Below are 17,254 nucleotides of genomic sequence, written 5' to 3' on the forward strand. Positions count from 1 at the left end.
CCTCTACGTGCGCCGGTGTGCCAATCTTGCTACGAAACTGGCGAGGACGTTCATGGCTGAACGGTTCGAAGACGCCGAAGAGCGGCGCTGAATTCACCTTTTTTTTAGAGTGCCTTCATACACACGCGCGCTTTTGCGACAGACAGACATGTAGGCACCCTACTTTTTTTAGGAAATGAACGGTTCGGGGTATTTGGGCAGAGAACGCGCGTGCACACCACGAGCGCTGGCACGAGCCTCTCGCTTGAATGCCCGTCATCAACGTTTGAGCCTTAATGGGACCAAGAAATACATCTTCAGCCGGGATGAAAAGCCTAAAGCCTGGTTTTCGGTAGGAAAAATTAAAAATATAGCGAACTGTTTCGTACCTACTTTCCTTCGAACGTTCACTGCCTTTCTACTGTGATGCATCCGCGGTGCCCAAGCATGTGAGCCTAACCCATCTCACGCAATGGGCACGAGCACTGCGCAACGCTACTAGAACAACTCAGTTGGGAAACACCCTCCTCTGAAAAAGTGGCACCGATCCGTACTCGGGAACCGAGCTAATAGAGAGTTTTAGTAGATCGTTCCCATGACTCCGATAATAGAGAGTTTTAGTAGATCGTGTTTTCAGGCCACGATAATCGTAGCGGGAGCTCGCGCTGCCACTTCGATGCATGCTCTGAAGCGCGCGCTCGTAGCGGTAGCGGGCCTTTGAAAACGATCTACTAAAACTCCCTAATGATACCCGATACTCCGCCACCGCCTCCCTTGCGCATGCATAGTATCGTTATCGGGGCTATCGGAGGTATCGGAACGATCTACTAAAACTCTCTAATGGCAATCGCAACGCCGCCTTTTCTCCGGCAGCGGCCACTCGGGGAACTGCACGGCTGCTTGTAATGTTTCGGGGGTATCGCATTCGATCAGAGTTACTCGATCAACTCAGTTGGCAGACTGAGTTAATCGAATGAGCGTGATCCCTTCTCGTACCCCTCAGCCGGGCAAACGCTGTTCGAAGCGCCAACCTTCTTGCTCGCTGCGGCGCGTCTTGCAAGAGCAGTTGAAAGCACGGCTGCAGCGAGCTAGAACGATGACGCTTCAAAAAGCATACCGAATCTAGGGGCTATCCGCGGAAACTGACGTGTGTCCGCGTGTGGCTTAGAAGGGATCACGCTCTCCGTGGGAGTTTGCCAACTGAGTTGATCGAGTAACAACGCATTCGATAAAATCCGCCGTGACTATTCTGTTTTGGCTTTAATCGGCCATTTTGGCGCCGAAACATATACTGTGGAAGGTGTTCAGGGATGCTGACCGCCGTCTCCCAAGCGGACGCGCCGGGAATTACTAACGAAATTAGGATGAGCCCAGTTCGAGACGCGCTACCTGAAATCATCGGTGAGACATGGTTGTATAAAAACAATATTGCCGCAAAACCTTGTAAACTAAAGATTTTAGAAAACATCATGCGTCTCTTATTTTGTACTGATCTCCAATGAAGTATCCTTGAAAAAGAGTTTTTCTATTTGTTTTTACGCAAAAACATGCTGTCTAAAAGCTCCAAGGTGACTACTGTAAAGAAAAAAAGATTGAGCCGCCATCTTGGCACCTCGAGCCTGGGAGTTTTGGTACTCTGGGAACATTCAGTGAATCTAACATTAACCATATAAGGCAACTTTCATGTTTCAAGTCGTTGCTAAAGGGTGACATTGTTATCGTATTTAGTTCGGTATCGGTGGACGTCAGCGGCCCAGGTTTCAAAGGTGATTTTCCCAACTGAGTGTTCTAGCAACGTTGGTTGGTATACATAATTTGCATCGGTGTCACATTGGCGGTCATTGTGAATGTCCTTGCTTCTGCGGGCGTGCCTTATACAGCGTACAATTCGAACACCGATTTTGTTGCGTTTTATTTTCGCAAGGACGAGTAGGAAAGACCATTAGTACAGCGCAGTGGCGTCACGTGTAAGCCATGTACAAGGTGTCCAAAACAAATGTACAGGTTTTTTTTTATCACCACAAAAATTAACTAAGGATCCCCAAACGCTCATTCTCCGCCAAATGTAGCGCTAGTTGTCAGAACCCTGCATGCCAAAGCTTCAGAAGTAACCGTTGTCACATTACAAAGTTATAGGTGATTTTCTGAAATTTTCAAAGCGCAATTGGGGCGCATTCTCGGTAACTGCGTCATCCTAATATATATATATATAGGTCGTATTCACCGGACGCCATATTTGACGTGACTGCTCACAGCGCATGCTCAGGATGCGTTCTTATTTATGATCTGCCAAAGAGGACAATCTTGATGGTGTGCAATGTGCGTGTTGGAAGCTAGCTTGTAGAAGCTTGCTGTTTTAACACGTGCTCAACAGCAGCCAGCTCAGCGATGGCCGCCAGTGAATACAATCTATTCGGAAACCAGAGTCGGCCGCCATTTTTCCATTTAGAATTTTAAAAAATCGCTTATAGCTTTCGAATTAGATGACGGTTAGTTCTGAAACTTTGGCATTTGCTTCGGACCGCAGCGCCACCTTTAGGGGGAAGCTTAGCATTCAGCGATTCGTCCTGTCTTTTTGCGCAGAAAGAAACCCTGTAGTACAGCGTTCTAGAGAGTTCCCTGTAGATTTATATTTGGACGCCATATTTGAGTGTACTGTTCACGTGGTTGCTCAGAACAAGCTCACACTTATAGGTTCCCAAGAGCGGCAACCTTGACGGTGTGGAATGCACTTTGCAAAAGCACTGTGAAAGCTCACTTTAAGCACCCGCTGAGTAGCTATGCACTCAGCCATGGCGGTCAGTGACCACACCTTATTATCCGAAATGAGGGTGCTCAAAGGGTGTAGCCATGGGTATAAGCCTCCTCCCGCCCTAAAGGGTGTAAACTTTCTTAGTATGTACCTTTCTGAACAGTAGATGTGGCATGTGGCTGAGGACGGCCGAGAAGTAGTAGGTCATGAGGGACTTTTGGCAGCCGCGGTCGTCGCCTTTGCTGTCACTGTGCCCTGCCGTGGGGCTCCCCATTGCACGTGCGCGGGCTTCGGGCAGAGACGCTCACTACTGTGCCGGAACTCGCCGAGGAGGACTCGTACAACGCCGATACCCCGCGACTGGAGGTCTCCTGGTCGTTCTTCAGCTTCCGATCTCTTTTCTTTTTCGTCGTCTCGCTCGAGGTAGGTGGGCGCTGGAGGAATTGTGTCAGGTAACGTGTGTATGTTTAAAGGGTGAGAAGTCAGCCCCAAGGGATGTCTTGTGTGTCTGAGATGGGAAATTTAGCCAGTGCAGTACGACTGCTAGCCTGGTGTCTTTAAGGTGCATTACGTGGGAGTGATACACGACTGATGTACTCCTTTTCAACTTACATAAGAGCGCAGCCAAGACAGGGGGACAAATCACAACTTTGAAAAAGGCGTTAGTACACCTCACAAAATAGTCTGCAAAAGAAAAACTCGGCATATTTTGATTGTGTTTAAAAAATTGCGCACCTGTCCTATTATGTCTTGCAATATAGCCACTAACAAAAAAGAGACTGACGTTACAGCGTGTGAATATTACTTATAATGAATAGGACTCGACAAAAACTAAATTTTTAAAATTATTTTGTGTTATTTATAGATTGATTTTGCGTCGGCAATGGCCGAATCATGCGCTTCGATTTTTTCCTCACTTTCCTTTGGCGAAGGCACGTTTGGGCGTAAGGCGCGAGAGATCGGGATGAATGTTTACTCCAAACGTCGTCAGGAATCTCCAAACGCGTCATACTGCGCTCGTAGTGAATCTACCCAGACGCTACTTTGGCGCGAGCGCACGAGCACGTGGGGCACGAGGACGAGCTAGCGTTCCGCGCGCCATTCAAGCGCATTCGCACACTGAGCCGCCTTCAGCCAGAGCGGCCTGTCTCATGCTTGCCCTTTAAAGTAAAAGCATACGGCGCGACGGTGCTTAAGCCTAAGATGTGTTCCTCTCACTCAGGATTTAACATTGCCAACGAGGTAAACCTGTAACCGCTCAGCATCGGCAGCGGCCGCGCTCAGCCATTCTAGGTATGGCTTCAAAACTGCATCCTTGAATACCAGCTGAACCTAGGGGAAAAGCGAAGGAGAGGAAAAACAAAGAACCACACTGCTGGACTATCAACCTCCTAATAAAACTTCCTTTTCCTCGACGCTATCCGTATAGGTATCTTCTTCTTCATCTGTCGAATCTTAGAAAGACTTCCTTTTCCTTGACTCTAACCGTAAATTTAACCTCTTTTTCAGCTGTCGGATCTTAGAAAAACTTTATTTGTCTCAACACTTTCTGCAGAGGTAACAAATTCTTCCTCTGTCGGATCTTGGCATTCAAACGGTCCCGACTTGGTTGCTCCGAGGGGCCGCTCCTCGCAGATATGTTTTTTTTTTGGGAAAGAGCGCAACGGAGGCGGCACTTACTCACTCTCCACCACTCTCCTCAATGGCCAGCGACTCGAGGATCCCCCTCCCAAGCTGTCTTCGGTGTCGTGCGACGACGATGACGTTTGAGAAGTCGGGAGCACATTTGCATTTCCGACAATGCGCCGAAAGGTGGCCATCCAACGTTAGTCCGGCCACAGAGGCTGCATGTTCTCTGGTACGGTCGTTCTAGTGCACCGTTGGAGCACTAGAAAGAGGATTCTTTTTAACGAGATACGGGTTTTCTTCGGCTTCATTGCACCATCAGCGGGTCATGCCCAGCGAGTTTCGAAGATTCTGAAATCCGAGGCTTGGCGGCAAGTTCGCATTGTGACTGATTTTCTGAGGGTCAAGTGTCTCGCTATTACGCTTTTTCATACCACGTGACCGTAGCAAAATCTTCCACGGAGCACTTTTGGAAAATGTGCTTTCTCCCAATTTGGAAACAACATCTCGCACGAAGAGTTAGGACAGAACTCAAAAGCTCGCCACTCCAGATCATCAGGGATGTTTCCCTTTCAGCACCAGCCCGATGGGTGCTCGAGCGAGGTCCTAAGTTCGCCCTTCCACCAAGGCTAAGCGCCATTGATAAGGACCAAATGGTTCGAGAAATCCCATCCAAAGCGCCTCATGAAGCAACCTCACAGATCATCAATGAAGGTCTCGAGTGCCTGGCAGGCTTACAAAGCTCGGGCACTCCAAAGATGAGCTTTGCCTTAAAGGTGGAGGAATTACGTCACAAAGACCTTAAAGTTTGCGTCTCGGACAAGGAGGGGGTTTGTAGTTTTGGACTTTGAGTCGTTTAGAGAAAGAGCACGACAAGCCTTAGCGAAGAATTTCAAGCAAGTGAATCCAAAGCAAGTACAACCAGCAAAACGAGCCATCCTGAGAATACTCGAAAAAACAAACAAACAATGCGGTGGCCTTGTCACAAAAATCAGAGGATCACAACGAGGGGACTTATGTGTGAACATGGTTGAACATGGTTAAAATTGCGCACAAATAGAAAGGTACAGAGAAGAGGGAAGAGAGAAGAGACAAGCGCAAACTCACAACTCGATGTATTGATGGAAGAAAAAAGAACAGCCCTCGGTATCAGCTCGAGCCGAGGCCACACTCGCACGGGGGCACCCGAGCACGCGGAGGACACACACCATCAACCACACTCGAACGACTGTAGAAAGGCTATTTCCTTGTCGGTTAAAGCCACAGAAGGATGGCTGACACAACGCTCGCCTAAGCGGAGTATACTAAAGGCTTCAAAAATTTCGCGAGTGTGTTTTTCGGTGAATCTGCCAATTATCGAGGTCTTTTGTAAAGAAGGTGTACACTTATGTGTTTTTTCTCTGCAAAAACACATAAAAGGGGTACCTTTTGGTGCGATTGTTTCCGAGAGACACACTTGGCAAGGGCAGGTGTCACTTTGTCTGGCAAAATTTATGTCACAGGTTGAAGTAAACGACCCTTTCAGGATACCGAACTCGGAACCAGTGATTTGGTTTCTCCGGGAAAAGGGATTTTATATCGTATCAGGTTTTTCCTTGGCTATCGGAGACCTTTGCAATTCAATTCCTTATGCGGCTCTCATCAAGATCCTCCGAGCAACCATCGAGGAGCAAGGCCTTCAAAGCTTCCGAAATTCGACAGGAATGAGCCTCGACAGCTTTTTGGAGCTTCTGACGGCTTAACTTTCTGCGACAGTGGTGTCACACCAAGAACAACAGTTCTTACAGAAAAGCGGGGTGTGCATAGGTTCTCGAGTGGCCCCATACTTGAGCGATTTGTACCTAGAAGCATGCGGGAAGAACATTCAAGACCACTTATAATATCAACGCATCGAGGCCATCTTTCGCTATGTTGACGACTTCCTCATACTATGCAACTCTGGTGAAGATGAGGCGAGTAACCGGTGCTTAGAAGTGGCCATGCGCAGCTTCGAACAAAGCTGCCATGCATTTTCTGGATCTCTCATTGGAGTTTCAGACTTCCCACGTATGCTGGATGTGTGAACCTCGTTCGTGTAAAGGGTTCCTTCCGAGCAACTCGGAGTATTCCAAAAATGTAAAACGGGGGCTGGCCACCAAAGCTCTCGTCTCGGCACTACGCAAATCCTGCCGCATACAGTAGGGCGCAGCTTTCAAAGACAGCTTTGTAGACTCCAGGCCTCCCGTTACTCGAGGACCCTCCTCGTACCGATAAGCTCTGCAAGCAAGTGCGACATAATCCAGAGAAAAATGAACCAACGAAAAAGAAACCCCACAAGCCTTTCGTGGTGGTAGCATATATACAGAGCGCGACACTGTTAGCGCGAACAGGCGATCGCCAGTTTTCTGTGTTTTTCTCTTAGAACCGAAAGGCTGTCATCAAAGATATGATTGTTATAGAAAGAGCTCCTGCATGGCACTAGTATAAGGGGTAAAATTGTGTGCCCACTTATACTCTTTCCTAATAAAGTGCGAAAAGGCGCCCATGTCGCGTTCGCGCTAACAGTGTCCCGATGTGCACGCGATCACTCATCGTCTAAAAAAGGTCGCTGGCCGATAAGGCATCCATGTCGTGTGCTCAGCCCCCAACAAGGCGTACGCCATGTGCCGTAGGGTGAACCGGGAGACCGACCAGAACGTGAGGGCCACCTGCGGCACTGCGCATCGAACACCCTACGCCCCATGCGAAAAAAGAGTCGTCTACAATATCTCTATGTCATGTGGCAAATGCTACATAGGGCAAACAGGGAGGTGTATAAACGACCGCACCAGAGAACTTGCAGCCTCTGTGGCCGCACTAACGTCGGCTGGCCAACTTTCGACGCATCCCGACTTCTCAAACGTCATCGTCGTCGCACGACACCGAAAACAGCTTGGGAGGGAGATCCTTGAGTCGTTGGCCATTGAGGAGAGTGGTGGAGAGTGCGTACGTGCCGCCGCCGTTGCGCTCTTTCCCTAAGAAAAAAACATATCTGCGGAAAGCGGCCCCTCGGAGCAACCAAGTCGGGACCATTTGAATGCCAAGATCCGTCAAAGTGGATCAAAGTGGCAATGCAGGCGAGTTGGTTCATCGTTACAAAATGGAATCAGCGCGCAAACTACGAAGACACAAGGAAGAGAAATTGACAGGACAAGCGCTGGTCCCAAGATCCGACAGAGGAAGAATTTGTTACCTCTGCAAAAAGTACCGAGAAAAAGAAAGTTTTTCTAAGATCCGACAGCTGAAGAAGAGGTTAAGTCTACGGTTAGAGTCGAGGAAAAGGAAGTTTTTCTCTCTAAGATCCGACAGCTGAAGAAGAAGATACATATACGGGTAGCGTCGAGGAAAAGGAAGTTTTATTAAAAGGTCGATAGTCCAGCAGTGTGGTTCCTTGTTTTCTCGTCTTCTTCGCTTTTCCTCTACGTTCAGCTGGTATTCAAGGAAGCATGTCAAACCAACCGGCTCAGCTCCAGGCTTTCAAAACTGCAGTTCGAAGAATTTACGCCCGAGGCCCCGGCGTCCTGACCACGCTATGTCGAGCGTCTGGATTCCTTTCTCGTGGCAGGCGGCATATCTACGCCAGAGAAGAAACGCGCCGTGCTGTGCAGCTTCTGTGGCTCCACAACATACTCCATTTTGCGTTCATTGTGTTCGCCGAGCTCGCCAGTTGAAACGCCATACGACATAATACGCAAGCTTCAAGAGCACTTTGTCCCTCAACAATGGGTGATATTCAAGCTATTCGAGCTCTTCAAACGAGATCAATGTCCAGTTAAAACTGTGGCAACCTTCATTGCAGAGCTCCGACGCATGACTGAGCACTGCCAGTTCAGCGCAAGGATGGATGATATGCTCCGAGACCGCGTCGTTTGCGGCCTCCATGACGACGGGTTACAGCGGCGTCTGCTCGTCGAGACCACTCTATGGCTGGGTAAAGCACTGGACATGGCCAGAGAGGCCGAAGTGGCCAAGTTTTAAGTGAGTGAAATTCGCGCTTCTGCGTCATCGCCGGCATCTGTAGTAGATTCCGAAATAAACCGGGTCAGAATTGACGCCGCGTCGAGATCGACGCTTTGGACCACCGAACCGCAACCGCCAAGCCTTCCGACTACTGAAATCGGTGGCTCAACAAGCAACGCGGAGAATCGTTCAAGGACACCTCTATAAGAAACATGGTGGCGTTGCAATGGGGCGCATGACCTAAGAGGTGCTGCTTTGTTGGGGTGCACCCCAACAAAGGAGCACCATGTTAGAGGAGAAGCAGCACACCATGGTGTGCTGCTTTTCCTCTAACAAGGGACACATCGTCGCGACTTGCCGCCAAAGGGCGAGAGCCGTACGCCGACGATGGACTATTCGTAGTCACAGACTGGAGCTCCTGTCAGAAGATTACGAAATTTTCGCCATCGAGAGCATCGAGCCGCCTGTCTTCTGTGATGTTGTGATGTTGCGTACAAATGGAAGTGAATTCCGGCTCTGCCTTCGCGAACATCAACTCGCGTGCGATGCTGAAGCTTCGCATATCCAAGAGCAGCTTCAAATCTTGCTTCTTACGTCTACGGTCATATGTGCAGCATACCCTGGAGGTTCTCGGGAAGGTGTCAGCCGACGTGTCGTACAAAGACAAAAGCATAAAATTGGAACTTCTGGTCGTCAAAAGATTCGGCGAAAGTCTGCTTGGGCGCGACTGGTTCCGGTCCTTGGGCATCACCTTGAGGGGAGTCATTCACGTCGACGCGTCGTCGCATGGGACCGAGGCAGCTATGGTTCACAACGTGGTGGACGAGTTTCTCTAGTTTTTTTCAGCCAGGACTCACAAAAAGCGAAGGGCCTCCGGTTTGTGTGGATGTCGACCCCGCCGCTCCACCCAAGGCTTTCAAGGCTTGCCAGATTCCTCTGCCCCTGCTTCCCCAAGTAGACGAAACCATCGATAAACTTGCAGCCAGCGGAATTTTTGAACTGGTGCGCCATTTTTCTTGGGCGACTCCATCTTGCCCATTCTCAAAAAGTGACAACATTTGCATGTGCGGAGATATCAAATTTATAGTAAACCGTGCCATCCGATGGGAAAGATCTGGAACAAGCATACGATCAGCAAATAGTGTACGAAGCTACAGCAGACCTTCAAACGGTCAACGCTCATCGGGATCTCTTTATAGTCACCCGTCTGCAGGTGGGCGTCGCTACAGCTGTAGCGATTTTTCAGTGCTACGTAGAAAAGCTTCTCGCGAGGCTCGATAATGCTTTAGTATTTCTCGACGACATTGTGATCGGCGGTCAGAAGGATGAGGAACACAAGTCACGTCTTCGGGCCGTCCTCAAATGAATCAATGACGACGGGCTTTGTTTAAACAAGAGCAAGTGTAGTTTCAGAGTGCCTGAGGTGTCCTTCCTAGGATACAAGATTGGCAAGGAGGGCATTCACCCCACAGAAGAGAAAGTACAAGCCGTTCAGACCGCTACTGAACCACGTGATAAACAGCAGTTGCAATCCTTCCTGGGATTGCTCAACTTTAACGGCCCTTTTTTGAAGTGCACAGCTCACGTCTTTGAACTCCTCAAGGCTCTCCCTGGAAATAGGGACAAAAGGAAGCAACAGCTTTTCGACAAGCCAAAGTTCTATTGCAGTCATCCACCATTACGGCGTCAACCGTCCCTTATTCTTCGCCTGTGACGCCTCTTCGTGTGGCTTAGGGTTCGTCATGAGTCACGTGTCACCGTCCTGCGAAGAATTTCCCGCGGTACTTGGATCAAGAACAATGAGGCGAACCGAAAGAAACTACCCGCAACCAGATCGTGAAGAAGAGTAGTAAGTTGGGCGAGTTGGTAAACGTTGAACATGGTTAAAATCGCGCACAAAGAGACGAGGACAAACGAGGAAGGAACACAGAACACAGACAGGCGCGCACTCACAACTCTAGTATATTAAGTGAAGAAGAGAAAGATGAAGCACTATTTTTTACAGGGGACAACGTCACCAGGGGGAAACAGATCATCCGCAGTCAAATGATCGCAAGAAGGCAACTTCTTTTTCACTCAAAGCAACCGACGGCTGGCTAACGCAGCGATCGCTCAGCCTCAAGATGGTGAACGCCTCGAGCACCTCGCGCGTTTGTTTTTCTTTGAAGCGGCCAATGATTGATGTTTTTTCTAAAGATGGTGTGCACATACAGGTTTTACAGTGCACCGAAAGGTGACCTCCTACATTAGATGTTAAAGAAAGTTTATGCTCTCGTAGCCGGTCATTCAGACACCGTCCCGTCTGACCAACATAGCATCTTCCACATGAAAGAGGGATGCTATAAACAACGCCCGATGAACAGGGAACAAATGGCCGCACATGTTTCTTGTGGCACGTGTTTTTGGATAATTTTTCTGCCTTTTTCACGAACCTTAGAACAAATTTGTCGCATTTTCTTAGGGGCTGATAGTACAACGGGCACACCATACCTGCTGGCCACTTGTTTTAGGTTATGCGAAATTTTGTGCAGGTATGGCATAACCACCACCCGGTTTTTTTCTACGGGGCGCCTAGTTTTTTCACCCCCTTTTACATTCTTTACCAGCGTTCCTATCACTTCGATTAAGACCTGATTCGGGAACCCTGAAGATTTTAGTCTATCGATCTGGCCCAAGAAACTCCGATGAATGGCATGGAAACATGACTTTTTTAGGGCTGAGGTGAGGCAAGAGATAGCAATGCCTCTCTTCACCACCTTGGAGTGCGAGGATGTGTAGTGAACAATACCTTTTTTAGAACGTGGTGAGAATGTCCAGCACAAGTGATCGGCGTTCAATGAGAGGAAAAGGTCTAAGAATTGCAACGCCCCTTCGTTAGGTTTCTCAAAAGTAAAGGTGAGCCCAAAACCGCACGTATGAAAAATGTCCATAATCGTAGTAACTAAATCTTGGTCCGCAGTCTTTTTGTACAGTAAAAGAAAATCATCTACATATCTGAACACGTTGGTGACAGGCGTGGACTTAATAGCTAAAGCAATGGCACGGTCGATTCTCGCAAGAAAAATATCGCTTAAGACCGGCGCGACACAAGACCCAATACACACCCCCGATTTTTGTAAAAATACCCCGTTTTGCCATCCAACGAATGTGGAATTTAAATAAAACTGCAGTAGTTCAAGAAAACTGTTCTCAGAAATGAGCAAGACATTGGGTGACGTCACCGAGTTTTTGTGGCAGAGAGTTCGGCAAAACCTGCCCAAAAAGCAAAAAGCTGCCACAGCGTCTGGGCGATTCACCAACCTTGGAGATATTGAGGTTCCCCCGAAACTTCAAAAAACCCTTGGTCTTGGCCCCAAGTTTAGCATTCAACCGGACCTACGTCCTCCAGAGCTGCTAACCATGGCAAGAAAAGTGGCGTACAGGACGAATGAAGAAATTAGACCACGTTGTGTCTCCGAATGTGTTGACACTCTTACCGCCTCCAGACGGGTCCAGTCCCCCGATCCTAGACCGCTGGTTAATTTTTTGGTGGACAATCAACAGCGTGTTTTGGAATCCGATAAAGAAGGTTTTTTTGTAATAATGCCTGTAGGCATCTACAATGAAAAAGCCTGTACAGCCGTGCAAAAGAACTTCCGACCGCTTGTAATAGACACGAAGAAGGTTAGGAAACAAGCTTTAGAACTTCGCGAGAGTTTGTCGTTGACTCAGTTGGCTGCCAACATAAAAAAAGCCGAAGGACTGCACCTGGAGGTCTTTTTCAGTGCAAAGACGCACAAGGAAGTCTGTCCTTTTCGAGCTATAGTCACTGAGAGGGGTACGTGGCAACGGCAAATGTCGGCCTTTCTCCAAAAACATCTCTCCGCTTTGCGGATTGAGGATCCCTTCTTGGTTAAGAATTCTGAAACTGTTGTTCAAACTTTAAAGACAAATGCATTTTCCAATCACAGTGCATTTAGCATAGATGTACAAGACCTTTTCTATTCCCTTCCTCATGACCCTTTACTTAGCTCAGTTAGGGCCTGCATTGAATCCCAAGACGAAATCGCTTTCCGGAACTCAAGTGGAGTGACTACAGACAGTTTTCTTGAACTACTGCAGTTTTATTTAAATTCCACATTCGTTGGATGGCCCCCGATTTTTACAAAAACACACCCCCGATTTTTACAAAATACACACCCCCGATTTTTACAAAAATCGGGGGTGTGTATTGGGTCTTGTGTCGCGCCGGTCTTAAGCGATATTTTTCTTGCGAGAATCGACCGTGCCATTGCTTTAGCTATTAAGTCCACGCCTGTCACCAACGTGTTCAGATATGTAGATGATTTTCTTTTACTGTACAAAAAGACTGCGGACCAAGATTTAGTTACTACGATTATGGACATTTTTCATACGTGCGGTTTTGGGCTCACCTTTACTTTTGAGAAACCTAACGAAGGGGCGTTGCAATTCTTAGACCTTTTCCTCTCATTGAACGCCGATCACTTGTGCTGGACATTCTCACCACGTTCCAAAAAAGGTATTGTTCACTACACATCCTCGCACTCCAAGGTGGTGAAGAGAGGCATTGCTATCTCTTGCCTCATCTCAGCCCTAAAAAAGTCATGTTTCCATGCCATTCATCGGAGTTTCTTGGGCCAGATCGATAGACTAAAATCTTCAGGGTTCCCGAATCAGGTCTTAATCGAAGTGATAGGAACGCTGGTAAAAAATGTAAAAGGGGGTGAAAAAACTAGGCGCCCCGTAGAAAAAAACCGGGTGGTGGTTATGCCATACCTGCACAAAATTTCGCATAACCTAAAACAAGTGGCCAGCAGGTATGGTGTGCCCGTTGTACTATCAGCCCCTAAGAAAATGCAACAAATTTGTTCTAAGGTTCGTGAAAAAGGCAGAAAAATTATCCAAAAACACGTGCCACAAGAAACATGTGCGGCCATTTGTTCCCTGTTCATCGGGCGTTGTTTATTCACCGATGTTTGTTTGCAAACAAGCTCACTACCACCCCCTATCGGCGGACCTTTGCGCGCTTCCGGTTTTCCTCTTCTTTTCCATTCGTCTCTCATCCTTTTGTTATTTGCATTACTTTGTACAATGCACTGATGTTCTTACAAACCTACTACAAAAACTTCTCTGAAGGAAACTCTTCTTACCCGACAGCTCTGCGTTGCTGAAGAATAAATAAATATATTACCGGAAGTCTACTGGGGCACCAAATACTGTGGCGCCCTCGTGGTATCAACTCCCACCGAATGTGGTGAATAGCATCCCTCTTTCATGTGGAAGATGCTATGTTGGTCAGACGGGACGGTGTCTGAATGACCGGCTACGAGAGCATAAACTTTCTTTAACATCTAATGTAGGAGGTCGCCTTTCGGTGCACTGTAAAACCTGTATGTGCACACCATCTTTAGAAAAAACATCAATCATTGGCCGCTTCAAAGAAAAACAAACGCGCGAGGTGCTCGAGGCGTTCACCATCTTGAGCCTGAGCGATCGCTGCGTTAGCCAGCCGTCGGTTGCTTTGAGTGAAAAAGAAGTTGCCTTCTTGCGATCATTTGACTGCGGATGATCTGTTTCCCCCTGGTGACGTTGTCCCCTGTAAAAAATAGTGCTTCATCTTTCTCTTCTTCACTTAATATACTAGAGTTGTGAGTGCGCGCCTGTCTGTGTTCTATGTTCCTTCCTCGTTTGTCCTCGTCTCTTTGTGCGCGATTTTAACCAGATCGTGAAGCGTTGACTGTAAAAGTAGGTTTGAACTAGTTTCACCAGTTCCTCTATAGACGACACTTTCAGATTTTCACGGACCGCAAGCCTCTTCCCGGGTTACTACAACACTTGCGAACCGATTCCTCAAGTTTTGTCTCCACACGTACTGCGCTTGAGCCTTATGCTAGCCCAGTACGATTATGAGCTTGTTAACAGATCTGGGAAACAGATGGGCAACGCTGACCTTTTAAGCCGTCTTCCTCAGATGATCTAAGAATTTGAAGTTCGTCCCCTTCTTGACGTTCTCTTCATTTAGTCAACTCTGGAGGTGCCCATCGACGCGAGAAAGGTGGCAGAATTTCCCGTGTACTGCAATGGGTTCTGCATGGCTGGCCGTCTGAGAAACCTTCGAAAATTTTAGGGATTTCTACTGTCGCCGTGACGAGCTGTCTGCCTACAATGGTTGTATATTGTGGGGCAGTCGCGTCATCACACCTCCACCTCTACAGGGAGTAGTGTTCGACCTATTGCACAGCGGTCACCCTGGTGTGGTGAGGATGAAGAGTTTTGCAAGAGGCTATGTCTGGTGGCTGGGCCTTGACCAAGATAAAGAACGCCAAGGGCAGTGCTGTGTTCCGTGTCAGGAGTCCGGAAACGCGCCAACACACGCACCTGTGCACCCGTGGAAATTCACGACAAAACCATGGTCGAGGCTGCACGTCGGCTTTCCAGGTCCCTTTCAAAGGGGCGTTTTTTTTTTGTTTGTTTTTTGTCGTGGCAGACTCGCTCTTCAAATGTTTAGAAGTCTTGCGAGTAAAGTCCACGTCTTCCTCGACTGTAATAACCGCACTTCGTACCTTGTTTACGACTCACGGACTGCCAGACGTCATAGTCTCGGACAAGGGTACGGCTTTCATTGCAGTAATTTTAAAGAATTCCTTCGTCGGAGCGGCGTCCGTCAGGTCTTGGTGGTGCCCTACCACCTATCTTCCAATAGAGAAGCCGAGCGGATGGCAAAGGGTACGAAAAATGGCTGAAGAAAATCGTTCGAGGAGGCTGGTCCATTCATCTGGCCAAATTCTTGTTTGAACTTCACATTCTTCTGAGCACCTCCACTGGAAAGAGGCCCTCGGAACTCTTGTTTATATTTTTTTTATTTTATTTATTTATTTCACATACTGTCAGTCCTTGTCAGGACTCTTACGTTAGGGGGAAAATATTCCAAACAAAAGTGCACTGGTTCAAAAGTCACACCCGCTCATTTACATACAGATCACAGCAATGTATCTAAACCTCTAGAAACACGCTCAATGAAGCCCATGGCGCGACAGCGTTTAAGCCTACGTTCTGTTCGTCTAACTCGGTGCTTAACAGTGCTGTTGTTCAAAAAACATCCGAGCTGACGGATGTCGGAAAGTCAACGATCTTCTCATGGATGCAGCTCACCATGTCGACGCCAGCAAAACCTTATGGTGCTTTGTCGCTGCCATCCCCAAATCGGTCGAGAATGAGAACGTCTCCGGCAACTCCGGGGGCTCTGAACTCTTTCCATCTGCCAGCGCTCAGAGGCATCGTTCACAGCTACTTCCGCAAGAACGAGTGTCCTGCTCCGTTGAGAATAAAAGGCGTTTCTCGTTCAATATTTCACGAGTTGCCGTGCGTCTTTCTGGATCAGCGACTGTGTACTGTCAATACTGAAGATCGCAGAAACAACGGGCATCCTCTTTATGCTATACGGTTTAACATTGTTAGACCGTTTAGTGTACCGAAACGAAAGTAAACATTCGTAAAGCAAGTATAGGGTTCTCACTAAATTAGATGTAACGGAGACACTATTTAAAGTTTTTTTTATGAGCCGAATTGATGTAACATGAAACATATCCACGGTAATGTTGGCTTATCATAGCAGCATCGAATCTTGTATCACGGCTGTACAGTGGGTTTTCGCACACCAGTTAAAACTATTCCAGTTTATGAATTTGGCGCTTTTACAAACAAATATCACATCTCATAATCTGCTCAGTGCTGAACTGCGTTTGTGTACGCGGGTACTTGAAGTTTCCTTTTGACTGTGGAAAAGTCTCCTATGTAGTATATAACACCAGATGCAAAAACATGTTCTATCTCTACGGGTTTTGTAAAATGCTCAACTGATTAAGGCTTTGTCTCAAAAGTGCAAAAAATAACTTTTCTAAATCTTTGAGCAAGGTTCTGGAGATTGTCAAGGTGATGATTATTTCCTTAAGGTCAGGCGATCAACACTTTGGAGAACGCTAAAAAAGCGAGGCTGTTGCTTCTCCAAGTGTAGTCGGGACGCTGCCTTGCTAGAGCGATCGGACCTTATTCTGTGGCGTGCACAGTACTTACGGGCTATCAAGGCACACAGAGCAGAAGGCCGCCCTATTTACTACCTCGACGAAACGTGAGCGAGTGCTGGACACACTCCAAAGTTTGGAAAGACACGACTATGAAGGGACTAATAGAAGCACTCGATAGGGTGCTTAGTCTTGGACTGAAGAATCCATCCGGGAAGGGCGGCCGCGTCATCACTCTGCATGCTGGCCATGGGAGCTTCATTCAAGGTGCAGCTGAGGTGTTTCGGGCGAAGAAGGGCACTGGGGACTATTACTGAGAAATGAACGGAAAGCGATTTAAGAAGTGGTTTGCAGACAAGTTGTTTCCGAACATGAAGGCCAGGAGCGTGATAGTAATGGACAATGCTTCATATCACCCTGTCAAACTTCATGCCACTCCAAGCAGCAACTCGATGAAGAAGGACGTACAGGAATGGCTAAAAACGTGTGGAATCGCTTGGCACCTGACAATGTTAAAAGCCGAGCTGCTTAATCTTGTAAACATTGAGAAAGCCGCAAGACCTGAACTCGAGAAACGCCGAGTCGATGCATTAGCGGAGCAACATGAAGATGTGGTTCTTCGTCTGCCACCATAGCACTGCAAGCTGAACTCTAACGAGCGGGGGTTTACCAAGTGAGGGGCGACATTGCGAGCTAGAATATCAGCTTAAGCCGGCAGATGTGGAAGCGCCGACCCCAGCCGCTCTCCAACAAGTTACTGCTGAAAACAGGTCGAGCTATGTACACCATGCTGTCAAAGGGGAAGAGCGAGTGTGGGCAGATGATAGACTCGCGGAGATCACCGTGGACAGGTTTGTTATTGAGGCTGGTAAAGACTCAAGGACATCACACCTCAGAT

The 17,254-nt window shown here is 47.8% G+C and overlaps 1 protein-coding gene across 1 annotated transcript in view; it reads right to left on the reverse strand.

Moving 5' to 3' along the window:
- LOC8041586 (high affinity cAMP-specific and IBMX-insensitive 3',5'-cyclic phosphodiesterase 8B) overlaps positions 1–17,254 on the reverse strand; it is a 450,039-nt gene that overhangs the window by 102,961 nt on the left and 329,824 nt on the right. The window lies entirely within an intron of this gene.

The sequence above is a fragment of the Ixodes scapularis genome, unplaced genomic scaffold (assembly GCF_016920785.2).
Source record: "Ixodes scapularis isolate PalLabHiFi unplaced genomic scaffold, ASM1692078v2 PGA_scaffold11__112_contigs__length_91849675, whole genome shotgun sequence".
NCBI lineage: Eukaryota > Metazoa > Arthropoda > Arachnida > Ixodida > Ixodidae > Ixodes > Ixodes scapularis.